This window comes from Acomys russatus, chromosome 22, assembly GCF_903995435.1.
Source record: "Acomys russatus chromosome 22, mAcoRus1.1, whole genome shotgun sequence".
In the NCBI taxonomy this organism is placed as follows: Eukaryota; Metazoa; Chordata; class Mammalia; order Rodentia; family Muridae; genus Acomys; species Acomys russatus.
The window spans coordinates 23,791,136-23,810,936 of record NC_067158.1 but is presented as its reverse complement, the minus strand read 5'-3'; positions in this window follow the sequence as shown (position 1 = coordinate 23,810,936).

Sequence of the window (19,801 nt, the reverse complement as noted above, 5' to 3'; positions counted from 1 at the left end):
GGGCAGACAATGCTCTTAGCCACTGAGCCATTTCTCCAGCCCCTTCTTGCAAACATTCTTGACTTACATGTGGAGACTAAAGACATGGACTAGCCACATGTTCTGGACGATTAGCTCTCAAATCTAGACATGAAGAGTAGGGGGTTTTGTGGCATGGTCTGGATATCCTGCACAGCCTATGCTGGAAAAATGGCTCCTTGTCTTATGAGCCACTTGGATCACACCCATCTATTTCTAGAATTTGTTGTAACATCTCAGGATCTATCTGTATTTGTGCTGACTTATTCCATAGATGTCTTAATACTTTTCTCATTCTCTGTCACTCCTAAAAACTATAATAAAATCATGTTCCTCCCCCACCCCTACCCCCCCCCCCAAAGAATCGGAGACACTTGAAAATAAGTATTAGTTTGCTCAGATTTTAGATTTCAACTTAGAAGCATCATCGTCATCAATCTGGAAGTACTGGGCACGGTGGCATCATTTGTATTATCAGTACTTGAGAGACGGAGACAAGATAGTCATTGTCAGTTGGGGTAAATAGTTCCAGGCTAGCGTAGGCTAGAGATCCAGCCTCAAAAAACAAAATAAATAAAATAAAATAAAACACACAACCCCAGAGTTTTTTTTAATGCAAAACTTTCTTGGCACACTCTTGCTTGTATCTCAGGAGGCCGGAGGGTCAGGAGTTCAAGGTCACTGAGTTCCAGGACAGCCTGAGCTACTTGAGACTCTGGTCTTTTAAAATAAAGTGTTGACTCAGTAAGCTCTCAGAACTTCAAAAGTACTATCGATCTGCTTACAACTTCACAGAAACCCAGCGCAGCAGCCTGCCTCTTAACTCAGCGGGCTAGAAGGGGAGGGATGCGGAAGACTGTGGGAAAGCCCGGAGCACCCCTCGGCGGCGGCGGCGGGCTGATTCTGCTTTTCCGAGCCAGGATCGGGCTGGGCGCAGAGCGAAGCGGGCATTTAGGTCTCCCCTGCAGCCCGATGTCCACTCCTGGGCGGGCTGCGGGCTGAGCAGGCCACAAGCCTCGGCCTCGGGCTGTCCTCGCCTAACCCGACTCTGCCCCTTTGGTATTTCTCAATGACCGGCGCTTGAGAACACTTCCGATGCGGGGGAGGTTGCCACCCGCCCGGGTTTATCAGTTCCTTCCGGCCGCACCCGGGCCGCTGCAGCGCCTGCATCACTACGCTCAGGCAAGCAGCCGCCGCGGGTACCCGCTGTGCCAAGGGAGCCCAGGACAGTGCAGACTTAGAGATGGCCACAGCCCCTGCAGGGTGAATGGCTCAGACCCATTGCACAATCTCCGGTATTATTAGCCAAGGGCGGTGGTGCAGGGCTCATCCCCAAGGCGGCACACTCCCGGATCGGTTTTCTCTTTCGGCTGCACAGCCAGGATTTTATTAAATAGAGACGAAAGGCCCCTGCCCCGCCTCCCCTCCACGAGGGTTCAGGTATTATGAATGAAAAGCCAACCCAGCTGCTTCTGAGGTCGCCAATTCAGGTAGGATGGCTCGACGTGAGCTCCCAGGTTCACCAGAGGCTCTGGTGTGCATTTGCTGGGGGAGAGACAGAAGGCAGGAAGTAATCAACCGAGGGGAGAAGGAAGTATTCTTTGTGTAAAAATGTAACCGCCAGGGTTTGCCCCAAGTTTCAGTTTACAACTGTACAAGCCTCAGCCAATTTAAGAATGGGTTATGCAAAGGGTCTTTTCTGCTCGCGGCTGCTCACCTTGTAACTGGCTGCTGCTGGACAGGAAGAGCTGTTTCTAACAAGTTACTACTCCATTCTAGCCCCACCCCCACAGACTCGAGGAAAGCTGGGGGGAAGCCATTAGGGCGCAGTCTGCTTTTCTGAACCAGAGGCAAGAGGACTGCAAATTGATAAGAATTTATAAGTCAGGCTGGGCATGTGACCAGGCAGAGTGCATGTAGAACTTAGTGTGCCAGCGTTAGTGTGCATGAAGCCGTAGGTTCGATTCCCTAACCCCTCATTAATCTGGTCATGAAGTTGCATGTTAATTTTAACCTCAAGGTCATTCTCACAGTTTTAGGGAGACAGGAGCCCTTGAGGTTCTCACAGAGAAAACAAACAAAAACAAAAAACAAACAAAACAAATGAGGATTAATTCAGAAACTGCAGAAACTAAAGCCAGAGTTGTGTCCATAGTATCCAAAATAAATGAATAAAATCTCTCTCTCTCTCTCTCTCTCTCTCTCTCTCTCACCTTTTTTTGGCTGGCCTGGAACTCAGTCTATCTTTCCCTCCTAAATGCTAGGATTAAAGGCATGAGCCACCACAAGGGCAGAGAAGAAATCTTATTCACCTAACGTTTAGAACCTAAATTAATTTTCTTTTCCTTCCTTCTTTCTTCCACTTCTTTCTTTTTTTCTTTCTGTCTGTCTGTTTGTCTTTCTTTTCTTCCTTCCTTTTTACTTTTTTTTTTTTTTAATTAAAAAACTTTTTTTTTGTTGATTTTTTTTTTTTCAGACAGGGTTTTTCTGTGTAGTCCTGCCTGTCCTAGAACTCACTCTGTAGACTAGGCTGGCCTTGAATGCCTGCCTCTGCCTCCTGAGTGCTGGGGTTGAAAGTATTCACCACCACCAGCTGCTCACCTAAAACTTTCTGGCAGGTAGAGCTTGGATGTTAGTGGAGACTGAACAGAGGTCTAGCACCGGAGGCCAGCATTCTACCTCCAAGCAAGTTTTCCTCCTCCACACAGCGAAACATTTAACAAACAATCCCAGGGGCTTGATTTGTAGCTCTGGCTGATCTGAAACTCACCATCCTTCTGCCTCAGCCCCCAGATGCTTACCACCGTTCCCAGCTGCAGCTTCGTTTCCTTAAAGCCATAGTTTTCCCACAGATGGCGTTTCAGTGTGTGGGAGGCAACAGTCAAGGCAGTTAGCTTTCATTAATTCTTACGCTTCGAGTTACTCTATGAAGCCACGGGGATACTGGGGGAAATGAACCCAGGTTCCTGCCTTCTAGGGGTTGGATGTGCGGGGCATATAAAGAAGGAGCTAGGATTGTGGTTCTGGCTGGTGTTTGTGTACGTGGGGTGAGCCGTAGCATAAGCTGAAGTCAGAGAAAGTGTTGTCCCAGAGGAAGGGAGGTTTGAGTCAAGTCTTGAGGATGGTGTGGCAACAGGGTTGTGCACGGCTAACTGGAAGAGGAGGTGAAGCGAGGAGTCAGATGAACACTAAGGCCCTGGGTGCTAGAGGTAGGGAAGCAGGGGCAACATCGTGGAGACTGACCAGAGAGGTCACAAGGTTCAAACTAAAAGGTTGGCTTTATTTTGAAGTCATGACCCTTCTTTCACCAATTCCCAGCTAATCTTTGTTGGGTCCGAGATCCTTGCCACTGGGATTTTAGTTATGCAAATGTAGGGCAAGTGGCATCCATTGTTCTGGGATTAGTGAATAAAACCCAAGTCACAGACTGACAGCTCCTGGGCCTGATAAGACTCTCAGACAAGTTTTTGATTTTGACTGCCTTTCAAAAAAAAATTTTTTTTTTTCCTAAGTAAAACTGATCTTAAAACCAGAATATTTTGTATAAAACTTGAGATCGCTGGTTCCTCCTGGATGAAAAAAAAAAAAAAAAATAGGAGCCGGGCGTGGTGGCGCACGCCTTTAATCCCAGCACTCGGGAGGCAGAGGCAGGCGGATCGCTGTGAGTTCGAGGCCAGCCTGGTCTACAAAGTGAGTCCAGGATGGCCAAGGCTACACAGAGAAACCCTCTCTCGAAAAACCAAAAAAAAAAAAAAAAATAAAAATAGGAAGAAAGGATTTGGCAACCATGAGTGCCAAGCCCTAGTTGGTAAAACTTGCTGCTCTATCTCCTGGCCCCAGGATGCATTTGAACTTTTTGACCCTTAGGATAAAAGAACATTTTGTGACTAGATCCGAACTCCTATTCCTGACTCCAGGTAGCTAGAGATTGTTACTGAGTAAAGCAGCTTGCATGGAAAGAAAGACACTGGCCTCCATCCCCTTCCCCCAGAAGTATGCATTATGGGTGGGCAGGCTGCACAGTGCATTCAAGCAAGCTTGGTCACAGCCCAGTGACAAAGAACACAGAGGCTCCTAAAATAACAGCTAATGCCCAACCCAGTTCAGGCTCTGTTCCTAAGATAACCTGGCTGTCTGCCACTCAGCAGGGGGTTCAAGTGACTGGTTGAAAAAAAGTCACCAAATTGGGTCCTGCTTGTACCCCACACATTTTCAGAGCAGAATACACAAGTCATGTACCTCCACATTTTAAGCAAGGAACACAGGTCTCAGATTTTGGAATTCTAAGAGATTTGATTGTTCCAAACACAGCTGATGGTCTGAGGTGAGCAAAGTCAAAACTAGTTTGAGGCACATTTTCCTCCAACACCGGAAATACTAACACATGACAAAACACAGTGGCAGTGGCCATGAAGACAGATGATGAATTCCCAAAACACATATACAATAGACATGGCTTGTCTTTGTGGCCTTTGAGCTGCAGGATGAAGGACAGAGGGTAGCAGAAGCCAGAGATGGAGGTGGGGCAGAGTTCATGGGGGTACGCATGATACAGGACCTCAAGTCAGTCCTACCCTATGCCCGGGTGAGCCTGACTTTCAGGATGTAAAAGTTAATAAATACATCATTCTCTTGACTTGAGCTAGTTTGGGCTCTGTCACTAGTAGACAAAAAAGTTTGTGAAAAGAGAAAACCATTCTTTAAATAGTGAAGAAGAGTGGAAAAAATGAAGGCATGGACTAGAAGGCGAATGGTATTTACTACTATTATTAGTAGCAATATTTTGGATTCTCACCATTTATTTGTAAGAAATACTCCATATTCACAATTTTATTTTTCTTTTAATATTCAATTGATTATTTATTTTGGTTTTTCAAGACAGGGTTTCTCTGTGTAGCCTTGGCTGTCCTGGACTCGCTTGCCTTGAACTCACAGTGATCTGCCCACTTCCGCCTCCCTGAGTACTGGAATTACAGGCATGCACCCTAGTGCTATATTTATTTATTTTTGAGCAAAGGCCTGAGTACATATCCTTGGCTCATCTGGAGCTCACTATGTAGACCAGGCTGGCCTCCTCCAACTCAGAGATGTGCCTACCTCTCCTAGGATTAAAGGCGTGGACCATGATGCCTAGATAGTTATTTATTTTTATTTATTTATTATTAAATAATTAAATCTGGTTCATAAGGGCTCATGGGCCAGATAAGACCCTCAAAGAAGTTTTGGATTGGTTTTAATTTTTTTAACCTAGGTTTAAAGTTTCAACTTACTTTAAACTAAATTTAAAGCCAGAATATTTTATATAAAACTCAAATTTTTGGTTCCTCCTGGGAAAAAAATTGGAAGGGCTTGACAACAATGACTGACAATTCCTATTTATTGTATGTATGTGCATATGTGACATGTGTGAGTTTGTGGTGTATATGTGTGCTTCTGCACGTGATGTGTGTGTGGGTGATGTGCACATGTGTGAATTTGTATGTGCGTGTGTGATGTGCGTGTGTATAAGTCTGTGTGTGTGTGTGTGATGTGCATGTGTGAGCTTGTGTGTGTATATGTAATGTGCATGCTGTAAGTTTGTGTGTAATGTGCTTGTGTATGCGTGCATCTATGTGGTGTACGTGTGTATGAGTTTGGGCTGGGCGTGGTGGCACACGCCTTTAATCCCAGCACTCAGGAGGCAGAGGCAGGCAGATTGCTGTGACTTCAATGCCAGCCTGGTCAACAAAGTGAGTGCAGGACAGCCAAGGCTACACAGAGAGACCCTGTCTCGAAAAACAAACAAAAAAACATGTGTGTGAGTTTGTATATTTGTTTTTAGGTTTTTTGAAACAGGGTTTCGCTATGTAGCCTTGGCTATTCTGGACTTGCTTTGTAGACCAGGCTGGCCTTGAATTCACAGCAATTCGTCTACCTCTGCCTCCCGAGTGCTGGGATTAAAGGTGAGTGCTACTACGCCCAGCCTGAGTTTGTATGTTTGATGTGCATATTGTGAGTTTGTGTGTATGTGTGTGTGTGAGATGTGAACACATAGGTGTGTATTTGAGTATGTTATATGCATGTGTGTACACTTGTGCACGTGAGTTTGTCTGTGAGCATGTGAGATGTGCTTGTGTGTGTATGTGTGTGCCCATGTATGTGATGTGCATGTGTGTGTGTTTGGGAACATATGCACACATGTGGAGGTCAGATAGCATGCAAGGAGTCTGCTGGTTCTCTGTTTTCTCTGGTCAGAAGTCCTCTGAGATGACAGCGTGGCATCTCAGTCACAATGGCTCCTCTGACTCACCCATCCTGTGAAGGGCCCCACAGATAGCATAGAGTTCACACTGGCTATTAACTCTGCCTGTGACCTTGTGAGCCTTGGCCTGCGCCTTGGAAGCTTGTAGAGCACCTTTTAGTGTATGCCCTGGGTCTACCAGGATATACCATTTGCATGTGGAGGCCAGGCCTTCAGCCTCCTGGACAACTTCAAAAGCAGAAGCTTCTTTGGCAGGGGTGTGTGTGTGTGTGTGTGTGTGTGTGTGTGAGAGAGAGAGAGAGAGAGAGAGAGAGAGAGAGAGAGAGAGAGAGAGAGAGAGAGAGAGAGAGAGAGAGATTTGAGACAGGGTCTTACTCTGCAGCCCTGGCTGGCCTGGACAAAATTCACTATGTAGACCAAGGTGGCCCTTAACTCACAGATTCACCTGTGTCTGCCTCTCACGTCTCTCACATGCTGGGACTAAAGGCATGTGACACCACACCAGCCCTTGTTTGGTTTTGAGACAAGCCTCCAGCGGCCCAGGCTGCCCTCCGGTCACAGTGACCACCCTCTTGTCCAGCTTTCCATTTGCCAAGATCACAAGCATGCAGCACATGCTTAGACCAAAGGTGCTTCTCACATGCAATGCTGGGGACGCAACACTCGGCCTTTACTGTGCTCGGCAATGCTCTACTGCTGAGCTGCATCCTCGTCTCACTGAAATATCACCTGCACGCGCGCATGTACTAAGTAAAGATGAAATGACAATACAGCAGAGGTAGGCCCTGGGTCAGGTCCCCTCTGCTATATAACAAGCCGCCGGAAGTACAGTAGCTTAAAATGGGAAGCAGGACTCTCTGACCTGCCTGCTTATTAGCTCTGCTGTGGAGCCGGCTCAGTAGGGAGCAGGCAGCCCAGGACAGCCTCCCTCACAGATGTGATGGGGAGACTGGTGGGCTGGAGCTGGGTCCGTGCTCTGTGTAATCTGTTATCCTCCACAGGCCAGCACGGATCAGATCACATGGTGGGTGGCAGGGTTCCCAGATCAGCAACAAGGCCAACCCCATTGTACATGCATTCTTTTTTTTTTTTTTAAAGGCTCTGTTTAAATCACATTTGCTAATACTCCATTAGCCAAAAAACTCAAGTGGCCAATCTGGAGTTAGAGTCAGGTAAATTTCTCCTTGAAGAAGGAAAGTCATATCACTATGAGAGGTATATAAAACAAGAGGGATTTGTAAGCGTTTTGTTTTGTTTTGTTTTACAATCTTCTTTATAGCAACAGTGAGCATTTTAGCTAGGCATGGTGGTGCTTGGGAGGTAGAAGCAGAGGGTCAGATGTTAAAGGCCACTTGCTCTTAGCTATATAACAAGACCAGGGCAGCCTGTGAGCTATGTGGGACTTTATCTCCTCTTAAAGGTGGTGTTGGTGTTGGGTGGGTGGGTGGGGGGTGGCACAAAAAGCCTCCTGGGAAAAGGAAATAAATTGTGAGGGTGGACTGGGGCAGGTGGTATTTGGAAGAGACGGGACCAGGTCGGGGCTGGGGATGGAGAAAATACTGGAGACTATCTCCAGACAAACAAAATATACACATAAAATGAAACAAGAAAAGGGGGCAATGAGTTGCTATGCTTATTTCTCTCTCTTTTTTTTAAAACAGGAGTTTCTCTGTGTAGTCCTAGCTGTCCTGGACTTTGTAGACTAGGCTGGCTTCAAACTATCAGTGATCTGCCTGCCTCCGCCTCCCAAGAACTGGGATTAAAGACACGTGCCACTACTCCAGACCACCTTAAATTTTTTAAAAATTACATTTATTTATTGTGTGAATACCTGCATGTTCAAATGCTTCTAGAGGTCAGAAGACAGCTCATAGAAGTCCGATCTCTCCTTCCACCACACTGGTCCCAGAGATTGAACTCGGGCTGTCAGGCTTGGCAACACCTTTATCCACTGAGCTATTGCCACAGCCCTACTTCTTAAAACAGATGTTTCCAAAGGCACCAGGACAATAAACATGTTTGCAAACCAAAGCACGTTTAAGAAAACAGTAATAAAATCTAATTGTTTAAAGTTACTCTTGAGGCTGGTAAGATGGCTCAGTGGTTAAGAGCACTTGTTGCTCTTGCAGGGGACCCAGGATTGGTTAGAAGCACTCAGGATGGCTCACAACCCAGTTCTAGGGTATCTGATGCCACCTTCTGGCCTCTGTGGGTACTGCACATATATGGTGCACATAACATGCAGGCAAAATACTCATAAAATAAGAATAGATATTTTTAGTTTTGAGACAAGGTCTCACTATATAGACCAGGTTGGCCTCAAACTCAAAAGAGATCTTCCTGCTTCTGCCTCCTGAGTGCTGGGATTAAAGGAATATGCCACCACATCCTTTTAAAAAAATCATAAAGTTGGGCTGGAGAGATGGCTCAGCCGTTAAGAGCATTGACTGCTCCTCCGGAGGTCCTGAGTTCAATTTCCAGCAACCACATGGTGGCTTATAGCCATTGATAATGTGATCTGATGCCCTCTTCTGGCCTGGAGGTATACATGCAGGCAGAACACTGTATACATAACAAAAAATAAATCTTTTTAAAAAATCATAAAGTTAGCTGAGCATGGTGACACACACATAAAATCCTAGCACTCAGGAGGCAGAGGCAGGCGGATTGCTGTAAGTTTGAGGCTGGCCTGATCTATAAAGGGAGTCCAGGACAGCCAAGGCTAACACAGAGAGACCCTGCCTCAAAAAAAAAAAAAAAAAAAAAAAAAAAAGTGCATTATAACCAACCAACCAAGAGTTGGGTGTGGTGTTTTCTGCCTGTAGTCCTGGCCCTAGGGAGGCAGGGCAGAGCAGGAAGATCCTTAGGATTCCAAGGTCAGCCTGATGTACGGAGGCATCCCAAGCTAGCCATCAAAGGGAGAACTTGTCTTTACAAAAAGAAAAAGAGTGTATTCTGGCACTTGGGATATTGCTCAGCTGGTATAGCACTGATCTAATACTTGGGAAGCCCTGAGTTTGATCCTCAACATTGCATGAAATGGCTCTGGTGGCAGATGCCTGTAATCCCAGCGCTCAGGAAATGGAGGAGGTCCAGAATTTTAAGGTCGTCTCCAGGGAACTGGCTCATCTCATAAAGGCTCTTGCTGCCGAGTCTTGATTTTAATTCCTGGAACCCACAACTTGGCTCCCTCAAGTTGTCCTCTGTCCTCCACATGAGGTCTGTGGCATGTTCTACCCCATCCCCTGCCCCCCCCCCCCACTAAATAATACCGTGGTAATAAGACGACTCTCAAGGTAAGCCTTGGCTCATAAGGAGTTCAGGGTCAACTTGGGCTACATGAGACTCTGCCATATAGACAGACAGGCAGGTAGGTAAGTAGATAGATAGGTGGATAGAAGATAGATGATAGATAATAGATAGGTAAATAAATGATAGATATAGATAGATTGATAGATAGAAAATAGATGATAGACAGATGGATCTTGTCCCATGACATCAGAGTAGGTTTGCTGAATAATTTTTCAGTGTTCCTATCCCAGGGACAGCTAACTAGCTGGCCAGTTCCTATGAATTGAACAGTAGCCTAGTCACAGAGCACTAAAATTCAAAGGACATTAAGGAACCACCTATTTTAAGGTGAAATAGCAGACCAGATAAGCCTAGGTGACTCACATTAGACCACACAGATAGTTAAGGGGCAAATGCAGAAATGTCAAAAATCAGGAACTCAAAGTCCAAATTATCTAACCAAGGTGCCTTTGTTGCAGTAGGGCAGGGTGCACCCTGGCTTCCCGCTGTGCTAGGGGAAGGAAGGCTTGCGTTATGGCTTATCAGGGTTGTAACTCATTCATAAAGCAGTGAGCGGAGAGCTTCTGCCTTCCCTCTGCAAAGACGGACTCAGAGCAGGTGTCGTGGCTCACCATACCTGTAATCCAAACACTCCCAAGGCTGAACCAGGAGGATGTGGGTGAGTCAGAGCCCAGCCCAAGCCAGGCAGTGGTGGCGCACACCTTTAATCCCAGCACTCAGGAGGCAGAGGCAGGTGGATCTGTGTGAGTTCGAGGCCAGCCTGGTGTACAGAGCGAGTTCCAGGACATCCAGGGCTACATCCATGGAGAAACCCTGCCTCAAAACAGTAACCACCAACCAACCAAACAGAAATTAAAACCAAAAACAAAACTGAAATAAACAATGACAAAAAGGATGGCACGAGGATGGTAGACACAGACACTTTGGCTTATCTTACTGCCTGGGGTACGAACTCACAGCGATCCGCCTGCCTCTGCCTCCCGAGTGCTGGGATTAAAGGCGTGTGCCACCACGCCCTGCTCCCCTGCACTGTTTTAAGTCTAGATGGTCCATGGGCAGGTTCATGGGCTCCATTTGCCACCTTGCAAAAGAAATCTAGCAAGCAACCACCTCTTTGTTTAGACATACTTTTCTTATATTTGTTTATAGGGGTGTGTGTGTGTGTGTGGGAGTAGAATGTAAGTGCCCAAGGGAGCCAGAAGATGATGTTGGGCCCTGTCTTAGTCACTGTTTTATTGCTGTGAAGAGACATCATGACCAAGGCAACTCTTATAAAAGGAAGCATTTAATTAGGGGCTTGCTGACCGTTTCAGAGGTTTAGTCCACTATCTTCATGGCGGGGAGCAGTAGGCAGACACGGTGGTGGAGAAGTAGTTGAGAGCTACATCATGATCTGTAAGCTGAGAGAGAGAGAAACTGGGCCTGCCATGGGCTTCTAAAAACTTCAAAGCTCACCCCCACTTCCTCCAATAAAGCCACACCTCCTAATCCTTTTAATTCTTTCAAATACTGCCACTTCCTGGTGACCCAGCATTCAAATACATGAGCCTCTGGGGCCATTCGTACTCAGGCCACCACAGAACCCCCAGGAGCCAATCTCTCCAGCCCCCTAGACACACCCTTTTGAGGGGTTACTTGCTGACATTTGTAGGCAGAGAAAAATATACTGTTAGCTAGGCATGATGGTTTACCTTTATAACCCCATACTCTGGAGGCTGATAAAGGACCATATCGAGTTCAAGGGCAACCTGGGCTACATGGCAAAACACATAGGTAGACAAAAAGGTAGGTGTTCTAGTACATGCCTGTAGTTCTAGTGTCAAGGAGGTAGAGGCCCGAGGATCAGGAGTTTAAGATCATCTTTGGCTGCATAGTAAGACCTGCCAGGGCTACATGGCTCAATAAACAAACAAATAGATGAAATGAAATGAAGCCTTTTTCTTTCTTTCTTTCGTTTTTTCAAGACAGGGTTTCTCTGTGTGGCCTTGACTGTCCTAGACTCGCTTTTGTAGACCAGGCTGGCCTCAAACTCAGTGATCCACCTGCCTCTGCCTCCCGAGTGCTGGGATTAAAGGTGTGCACCCCCATGCCCAGCCAAGCCTTTTCTATTAGATAAATAGTTAAAGGAAAGGTCAAAGTACAGAGAAAAAAATAATGTCAATAGCACCTACACATAACTCTGGTAATGCACATATCTTGCTTTATGGATTTTTTTTTTTCTATTTAGATAGTACATATATTTGATTTTTTTGTTTATGTGTGTTTCTGTTTCTGTAAGTCTGTGTGCCTGGTTCAAAGGTCAGGAAAGGGCTTTGGAGTTATAGACAGACAGTTGTGAGCCACTATGTGGTGTTGGGAATTGAACTTGAGTCCTTTGAAGAGCAGCCCGTGCTCTTAACTGCTGTGCCATCTCTCTGGCCCCTAGAAAGTACATATATTTAATAATATAGACTGTATCCTAACAGGGTGAGGTCATATTAAACATATTTAAAAACCAAGTGCAAATACATGTTTCTTCAGATTCCTAAATGTCTTATGCACAGTTCCAGCCAACATCTAGGACTTGATGCCATTCTCTTTTTGATTTCTTGAGACTCTATAGCCCATGATGGGCTGAAACTCACTGTGTAGCCCAGGCTGGTCTCAAACTTTGCCTTAGCCTCCAAGTTCTGCCATTATAGGTATTGTACCATCACATGTGGCTTTGTTGGTTTGTTTGTGGTTTTTCTGGTCTTCCTGTTACTTGTATAGAGCCCTTAAAAAGTAGCAATATAGTTTTATATAACTTATTTTTTTTTCCCTTTTTCTTTTCTTGAGATAGGCTCTCAAGTCCCAGGCTGGCCCTGCTGTGTAGCTGACTTGAACTTCTTTTTTTCTTTTCTTTTTTCCTTTTTTGTTTTGTTTTGTTTTTTCAAGACAGGGTCTCTCAGTGCAGCCTTGACTGTCCTGGACTCGCTTTGTAGACCAAGCTGGCCTCAAACCCAACTTGAACGTCTAATCTTCTTGCCTCCATCTCTTAAATGCCGGAATTACAGGTGTGTGTCACTGTACCCAGACTATACGGTTAGGTGAATTAAACTCAGAACACTGTGCATGCCGGGCACAAACCCAGCTGCTCGCAGCCTCAGCCCCGTCCTCTACTCATCTGCACCCTCACTGTAGCTCACCTAAAGCTCCATCTTGGCATCTCTAACAAAAAAAGAAAAAAAAACTTTTTTTCTTATCTAGCTTTCTTTGCCAATTAAACTATAAATTCCTAAATCAAGCAAAGAAAGAAAATTACCAAATTAAGTTTTATGTCCACATATTTATAATCTATCGGAATGCTCAATGTACACAGATTACTCAAAAAAATGTTTACAGAATGAACCAGAAATGTGCTTATACTGTTTTTTGTTTTGCAATGACAACAACATATCCTGTTGCCTCTGCTGAAATTCTCCTGTCAAACTGATGAGGCTCACGCTGAGATTAAGATCCCAAAAGGAGGAGGAGCTGGACTTGGGTCACAGTGACGTAAGATGGCAGCCACCACAGACTCATACAATTTATGAAAACCAAATCTACAGCCTTAAAAATAGAACGTAGGCTTAAATATCCAGCAGCACCCCGTCTGTAAGATTCATAACAAAAGTCAGGATGAGTGGTGTGAGCAGTTCAAACGGGGTGGTGAATGCAAGAGCCACAGCATTGCTGAGTGCTGGAAAAACAGCGGGATCCCCAACATCAAAGTCGTCCTCTGAGAGCTTAGGCTGCCACAGCCGCCAGGACGGCAACACCAATTAGTCACCAGGGCCCTGGTCTCTCCTGCCTGATCCAACCCAAGGCTTCATTTTCCACAGTAGTGAATTTTCTAGACACATCTTGTGGACCTCAAAGTACTGGAGAGGGAGTTCCATCCGGCAACTCTGTTGTGATATTAACTTCTGGTCCTTTTGAAATACCCAAGCTGTGCTGTGCGACACCTTCCAACCAGTATAACCGCTGTATGTCTGGTTGAACTTCTGGCATTGAGAAGGTGTGCTGAAATTGGTTTCCTTTGGGAGTGGTGGGCACGGTTAATGCAACTAACTGTGAATAGACTTTGTCACATAATCACCTGCTGCTGACATATACATGGCCTGGGTCTACTATTGCTGCCACCTGACCCCCCCCCCCCCCCCCTCCTGCCACAGCATAGTAGCTGCTGCGGGATCACTGCTGGGCTTGAGAGGGAGCACCTTGGCCGCACTCCTACTTTCTTAAATCTTAAGTAATGCCCCATCCAAGCCATTGTCCCCCACTCTTCCACTCCCACCCTTGGCCAAAGCTTAGGCCTCTGAAATTGGTCCTGGGTAAGGAATTCAGGGTTTCCCACCTCCCCACCTTTATCAAGGGGTGCTGCTTTCACCCTCGTCCTCAACTCCCATGTTGTCCATTACTACCCAACGCTTGTGGTGCTCAGAAGCCATCAGATGAGGTTGGGAGAACCTGGCTTCCCCTCACTTAGCTCTGGATCACACTTTTTCACTTGTCACGAGCCTGGGAAGGGAGTGATGGGTCCTCAGCCCTGCGGCCACCATCAGCTTATGTGCCCTGAGCTCAGTTCTCCAGGTGAACAGAGCAGTCACTGGGCACCGACTCAGGCCGGCCAGCGCTTCAGGGTCCTTGGTGAGGACGCCTAGAGAAAGGCCATGTGGAGCGTCCTAAGCACACACAGTTCTGCGTAGGTTCCTTTTCTCATAATCCTATTGGCTTCTTGTTGTTGGTTTGTTTGTTTTGTTTTGAGACAGGGTTTCTCTGTGTAGCCTTGGCTGTCCTGGACTTGTTTGTAGACCAAGCTGGCCTCGAACTCACAGTGATCCACCTGCCTCTGCCTCCCAAGTGCTGGGATCAAAGGCATACGCCACCACCGCCCGGTTCATAAATGCTTTGATAGTACACATTTAAAAGGTTTGAGGGGGGCTCTTGTGTCACCCTGGCCACCCAGCGGGTCTGGAGCCTCACAGCTGGAACATGAGCGTTGCTGCTCAGATGGCTCCGCAGGAATCCAGAGGAGCTGCGCATCACCAGGTTTGCAGATCGGTGGGCCATGACCTCCGCTCTGCTCAGGACCAAATTTTGGACTGTGGATGCATACCAGAATGAAGGCAATTTGCAGTTGTTGAGGAAAAAAAAAATCACAAACGACACAAAGGGCTTTATCAGTGGCTGCATCGTATCTGCTTCATTATCAGAAATGCCAAGCAAGATAGACCGGCAGACTTTTGATCAGGGGTCCCAGGGTTCAAGTCTATTTGGGGACCTTTGAGGTCAGCCTGGGCTGGCTGCCTAACAAAAACCCTATTTCAAAATAAATAACACAAATCTTTCAGTGGTTCTGGGAGTGAAGGTTCTGCTTCTAGACTTCCCTTCTACTTCTGGACTTAAATTTTAATTTTGACGTTTCATCCAATTCCAACAGCTTAGAGAGAAATAGGAGCATTTCTTGGAGATCCTGACCTGCCTGCCTGTCTTGTCTTTCTTTTTTGACAGGGTTTCTCTGTGTAGTCCTGGCTGGCCTGGCCTCGCTTTGTAGACCAGGCTGGTCTTGAACTCACATAGATCTATCTGCTTCTGCCTCCGGAGTGCTGGGAGACTGAAGGTGTGCACCACCACGCCAGGCCTGGTTATTTCAATATACCTGACATTTTTGGTGAACTGCTTTAAAATTTTCAGGTAGGGAGCCAGATCTCCATACTTGCTGTCATGTTAGCTGTATAATCTCACTCTAGGCTGCTCTAGAATTCACTATGTAGCCTAGGATGGCTCAGAACTTGAGGTGTTCCTCATTCCTTCTAAGTGTGTAGCTCTGTTTTTCCCCCTTTCTCTCTCTTCTCTTCTCTCTCCTCTCTCTCTGTCTCTCTCTCCTGATGTATCACAGACCACTTGGCTTCACTTGACACCAAGGTACTCTTTGTTCAGGCCCCCGTCATCTGATTGCCCAATCTGCAGACTTTCTTTACCCCTTGATTTGTCATTTAGCACAGCTGTCTGCTTCCCACTTTGGTGGATTTACAGATGTTACTCTGGTTCTTTTTCTGCCTTTTGGCCCAAGTTTTTCACTCTATTTTTGTGTAGTGCTGGGAAACAAAGCCAGGGCTGGATGTTTGCTAGGTAGTCCTCTATCACAAGGCCACATCTCCAGCCCTTACCTTTTTGAGAAAGGGTATTTATTACTTTGTAGGCTAAACTGGCATTGAACTTGTGACTCTCCAGCTTTGCCTTCTGAGTGCTGGCTCTACAGGTGAGCACCACCACGCTTGGCTTAGCAAACTCTTTCTTAAAGAAAAAGAGGGTAAAATTTTCCATTCTGCATGCCATGTGGCCTATGTCTCAAGCACTCAATCAAAGCAACTATAGGCAATATTTAAATACATGTGTGTGGCTGTATTTCAACAAAATTTTATTTATAAAGTATGTGGCTAAATTGGCCTAGGAGCTATAGTATATATTTTTTAAGACAGGGTCTTACTCTGGGCCAGGCTGACCTAGAAGTCACTCTGTAGCCCAGAGTAGCCTCGAACTTATAAGGATCCTCCTGCCTCAGCCTCTCAAGCTGCAAAGTTACAAATGTGAACCATAAGGTTTGGCATTTTTGTTCTTTGAAATTGGGACACAAAACTTCCATGTTGGCCTCAAACTCCCTGTGCAGCCAAGGATGACCTTGAACTTCTGATCCTCCTGCCTCCACCCCCTGACTGCTGAGATTCTAGGTATGTGCCGCTGAGCTCAGCCTTGCCTGAATTAATAATAAGAATAAATACTCAAGGGGCTGGAGATATGGCTCAGCGGTTAAGAGCACCGCCTGCTCTTCCAGAGGTCCTGAGTTCAATTCCCAGCAACCACATAGTAGCTCACAGCCATCTATAATGAGATCTGGTACCCTCTTCTGGCAGATAGGCACAAATGCAGGCAGAGCACTGTGTACATTAAAAAGAAGGAGGAGGAGGAGGAGGAGGAAGAGGAGGAGGAGGAAGAGGAGGAGGAGGAGGAAGAGGAGGAGGAGGAGAAGAAGAAGAAGAAGAAGAAATAATACTCAATAAATGTTTGCTCTCCTAAGATAGGAACTACTTGGATGTCCATCTTACACAAAGGAGGCTGAAGTACGGAGCTCGACCAGCATGGACGGCACCATCTGTGAGTGGTAAGTCCAGCCCCAAGTCCACGTGGTCTGCCCTGCAGGGTGGACACAGAGAAACTGCTCTCAGGGGAACTGGGAGAGGCCGTTGTAGCTGGACCTTGAGAAATGAAGAAGCCACTGGAAGACAGGAAGAGGGAGAAGCTTGGCACTCTAGGCCACGGCTACCAGGCGTGAGAAACAGATGCTACAACGTGGCACCGTGAACCCAGTGTGGGGAAGGAAGCAGGCTTCCCTAGGGGATGCATTCACTTTCCAGTATCTGGTCTGGCCTGGACATAGGGCCTGAGCCAGCCAACAGTGGCTATGGGACCGAAGAAAGTGCAGAGCCCTTCCATGACATGTGCTCGTTTGGGTTTTAACTTAGTGGCAGATGGACTACCGAAGTGTTTTGAGCATGGGAGAGAATGACCACATTTGCATTTTAGGTCAATTTTTAAAAATTACATTTTATTTTAGAACGAGATGTCCATGCATATTGTGCAATCGTCGTTGAAAGCTGAAAAGATCTTCCTCCTGGCAGCTTTTTATTTTATTTTATTTTTTAATTTTATTTGAGACAGAGTCTTGCTATGTAGCTCTGGCTGTCCTGGAACTCAGTATGTAGACCTGGCTGGCCTTGAACTCACAGAGATCCGAATACCTCTATACTTCCAGAGTGCTAGGATTACAGGTGTACACCACTATGCCTGGCCCTCCTACCAGCTTTCAACCATCATTTCCTGTCCCAGGGGAAGAAGTCACTGTTTTCAGGTAGAAAGCTACGTTTTGCCAAGTGTTACAGCATAAGCCTGCAATCTCAGTATTTGGGAGGTTGAGGCAGGAGGATCAAGAATTGAAGGTCATCTTCAGATATATAGAGAGTTTGAGACCAGCCTGAGCTGCTGAGATCCATAAATAGATAGATAGGTAGATAGAATTTTACTAGATTGGGTTGGGCTGGCTGAGTGTCTTAACTCATTACTGGCCATCTACATATCTGACCTATAACAGTCCTCTTCACTCACTGACTACTGACTCTTGTCTCTGACTCTTCCCTTAGTACCCTGGCCCTGAAGACAGAACCTTAATGTCTTGCTCCAGTGGACTGCTTTGTTCTGGCAGCTTCACTCCCTTCCCAAACAGTGATCTTATTCTCCAGTGTGACAATAATTGGTCAGGGGATGTGGTTGGGTACAATCCTAGGTATTGAAAAATGGTTAATGGGCCCCTAAAATACTTTACTCAACAAAATAATTTTTAAAATTTAAATTAAGAGGTCCCCTAGGAGATGGACCTCAGAGTATATCTGTGGGGTTATCTTTATTTTTATTTTTTATTTTTTGTTTATTTATTTATTTTTTTTTGAGACAGTATTTTCTCTGTATAGCGTTTGCTGTCCTGGACTTGCTTTGTAGACCAGGCTGGCCTCAAACTCAGTGATCTGCTTGCCTCTGCCTCCCTACTGTTGGGATTACAAGTGTGCGCCACCATGCCCTACTTGTAATCATTTTTATTTTTAAAAAATTTATTTTCATTTATGTGTGTGTGTAAGTGAATGCTGTGAGGTACGTGTGTGTGTGTGTGGGTGGGTGGGGGATATGTGTCTTTGAAAGCCAGAGAGCCAGTTGGACTCACTGGAACTGATGTGGGTGCTGGGAACTGAAACTCAGATGATCCACACCATCTTATTAGTTAGAGAAATGTATTATATATGTTAGAATGTATTATATGTGTGATATGAGTGGCAATGAGAAAAGGTCAAGCTGGGTGCGGTGAGACATGCCTGTAATTTGAGAACTCAGGAGGCAGAGACAGAGGAATAGTGAGTCTGAGGCCAGCCTGGCCTACATAGTGAGGTCAAGACCTAGCAAGTCCCCTGTCTCAAAAACAAAGGTTAAACAAAACAGACTGAAAAGCACTGTCTTGCTTGGTGTGGCAGTCCACACCTGTACCGCCAGTACTCAGGAGGCTGAGGCAAGAGGATCACCATGAATTTAAGGCAGGTCTCCCTATGTAGGGAGACCCTATCCCAAAAACACCGAGAAAGAGGACAAAGCACTACAGCTTTATACTTGATCTCAGAGTCTGAGAAGAAATGAGCATCTGCCCTTTTGAAAGGCATCTCTTCAGGAAACTCCACTTGCCCTCTGTGTTACCCTGTTGCCTTGGGCACCTCAAACCCTGCCTGCCTGCCTTCCTGTGACCGTGGGCTGATCACATGGTCCCTTTTTTGTTCTTTTGGCCACTCCAAACTCCACCTGCCTTTCCAGGAGGCCACACCCACAGTGCTGATAGAGCCCCGCCCCTCCTCCTTCATAGGGTATCCATACTGCATCCTCACTAGGATGCGTGCCTTTTGCACAAAGCCAGCCCTATAGAGAGAATACTGGGAGGAATACTTTGGACTGATGAGAAAGATAAGACTATCCATAAGCCTATAGGAAAAAGATAAGTCTAGAACAGTTATTATAATTATTATGAAAAGCAGGGCTAAGAAAAAAAACAGTCCAGCCGGGCGTGGTGGCGCATGCCTTTAATCCCAGCACTCGGGAGGCAGAGGCAGGCGGATCGCTGTGAGTTCGAGGCCAGCCTGGTCTACAAAGTGAGTCCAGGATGGCCAAGGCTACACAGAGAAACCCTGTCTCGAAAAACCAAAGAAAAAGAAAAAAAACAGTCCACAAAATGGAAGCAATACATCATTTTATAATAACTTTGAAATATTAATGACCTCAATGCCCAATCATAAGACACAGGCATGTCTTTTAATTAATATTTTAATGATAAAGTATATATTTAATATAATAAATTAATCATAAATTATATAATATAAAACTATGTTATATAATCTATACAATAAACACATGATAATAATAATTAATAAATCTTTTAATTAACCTGAACACTCAGAAGGTAGAGGTAGACAAATCTCTGTGACTTTAAGATCAGCTTGGTCTATATAGGATGCTCCAAGTCAAGAGATCTACCTAGTCATTAAAACAAACACACACACATAAACACACATACACACACACAAACACACACACATACACACATAGGCTAGCTGATTGTCTTAGTTAGGGTTACTATTC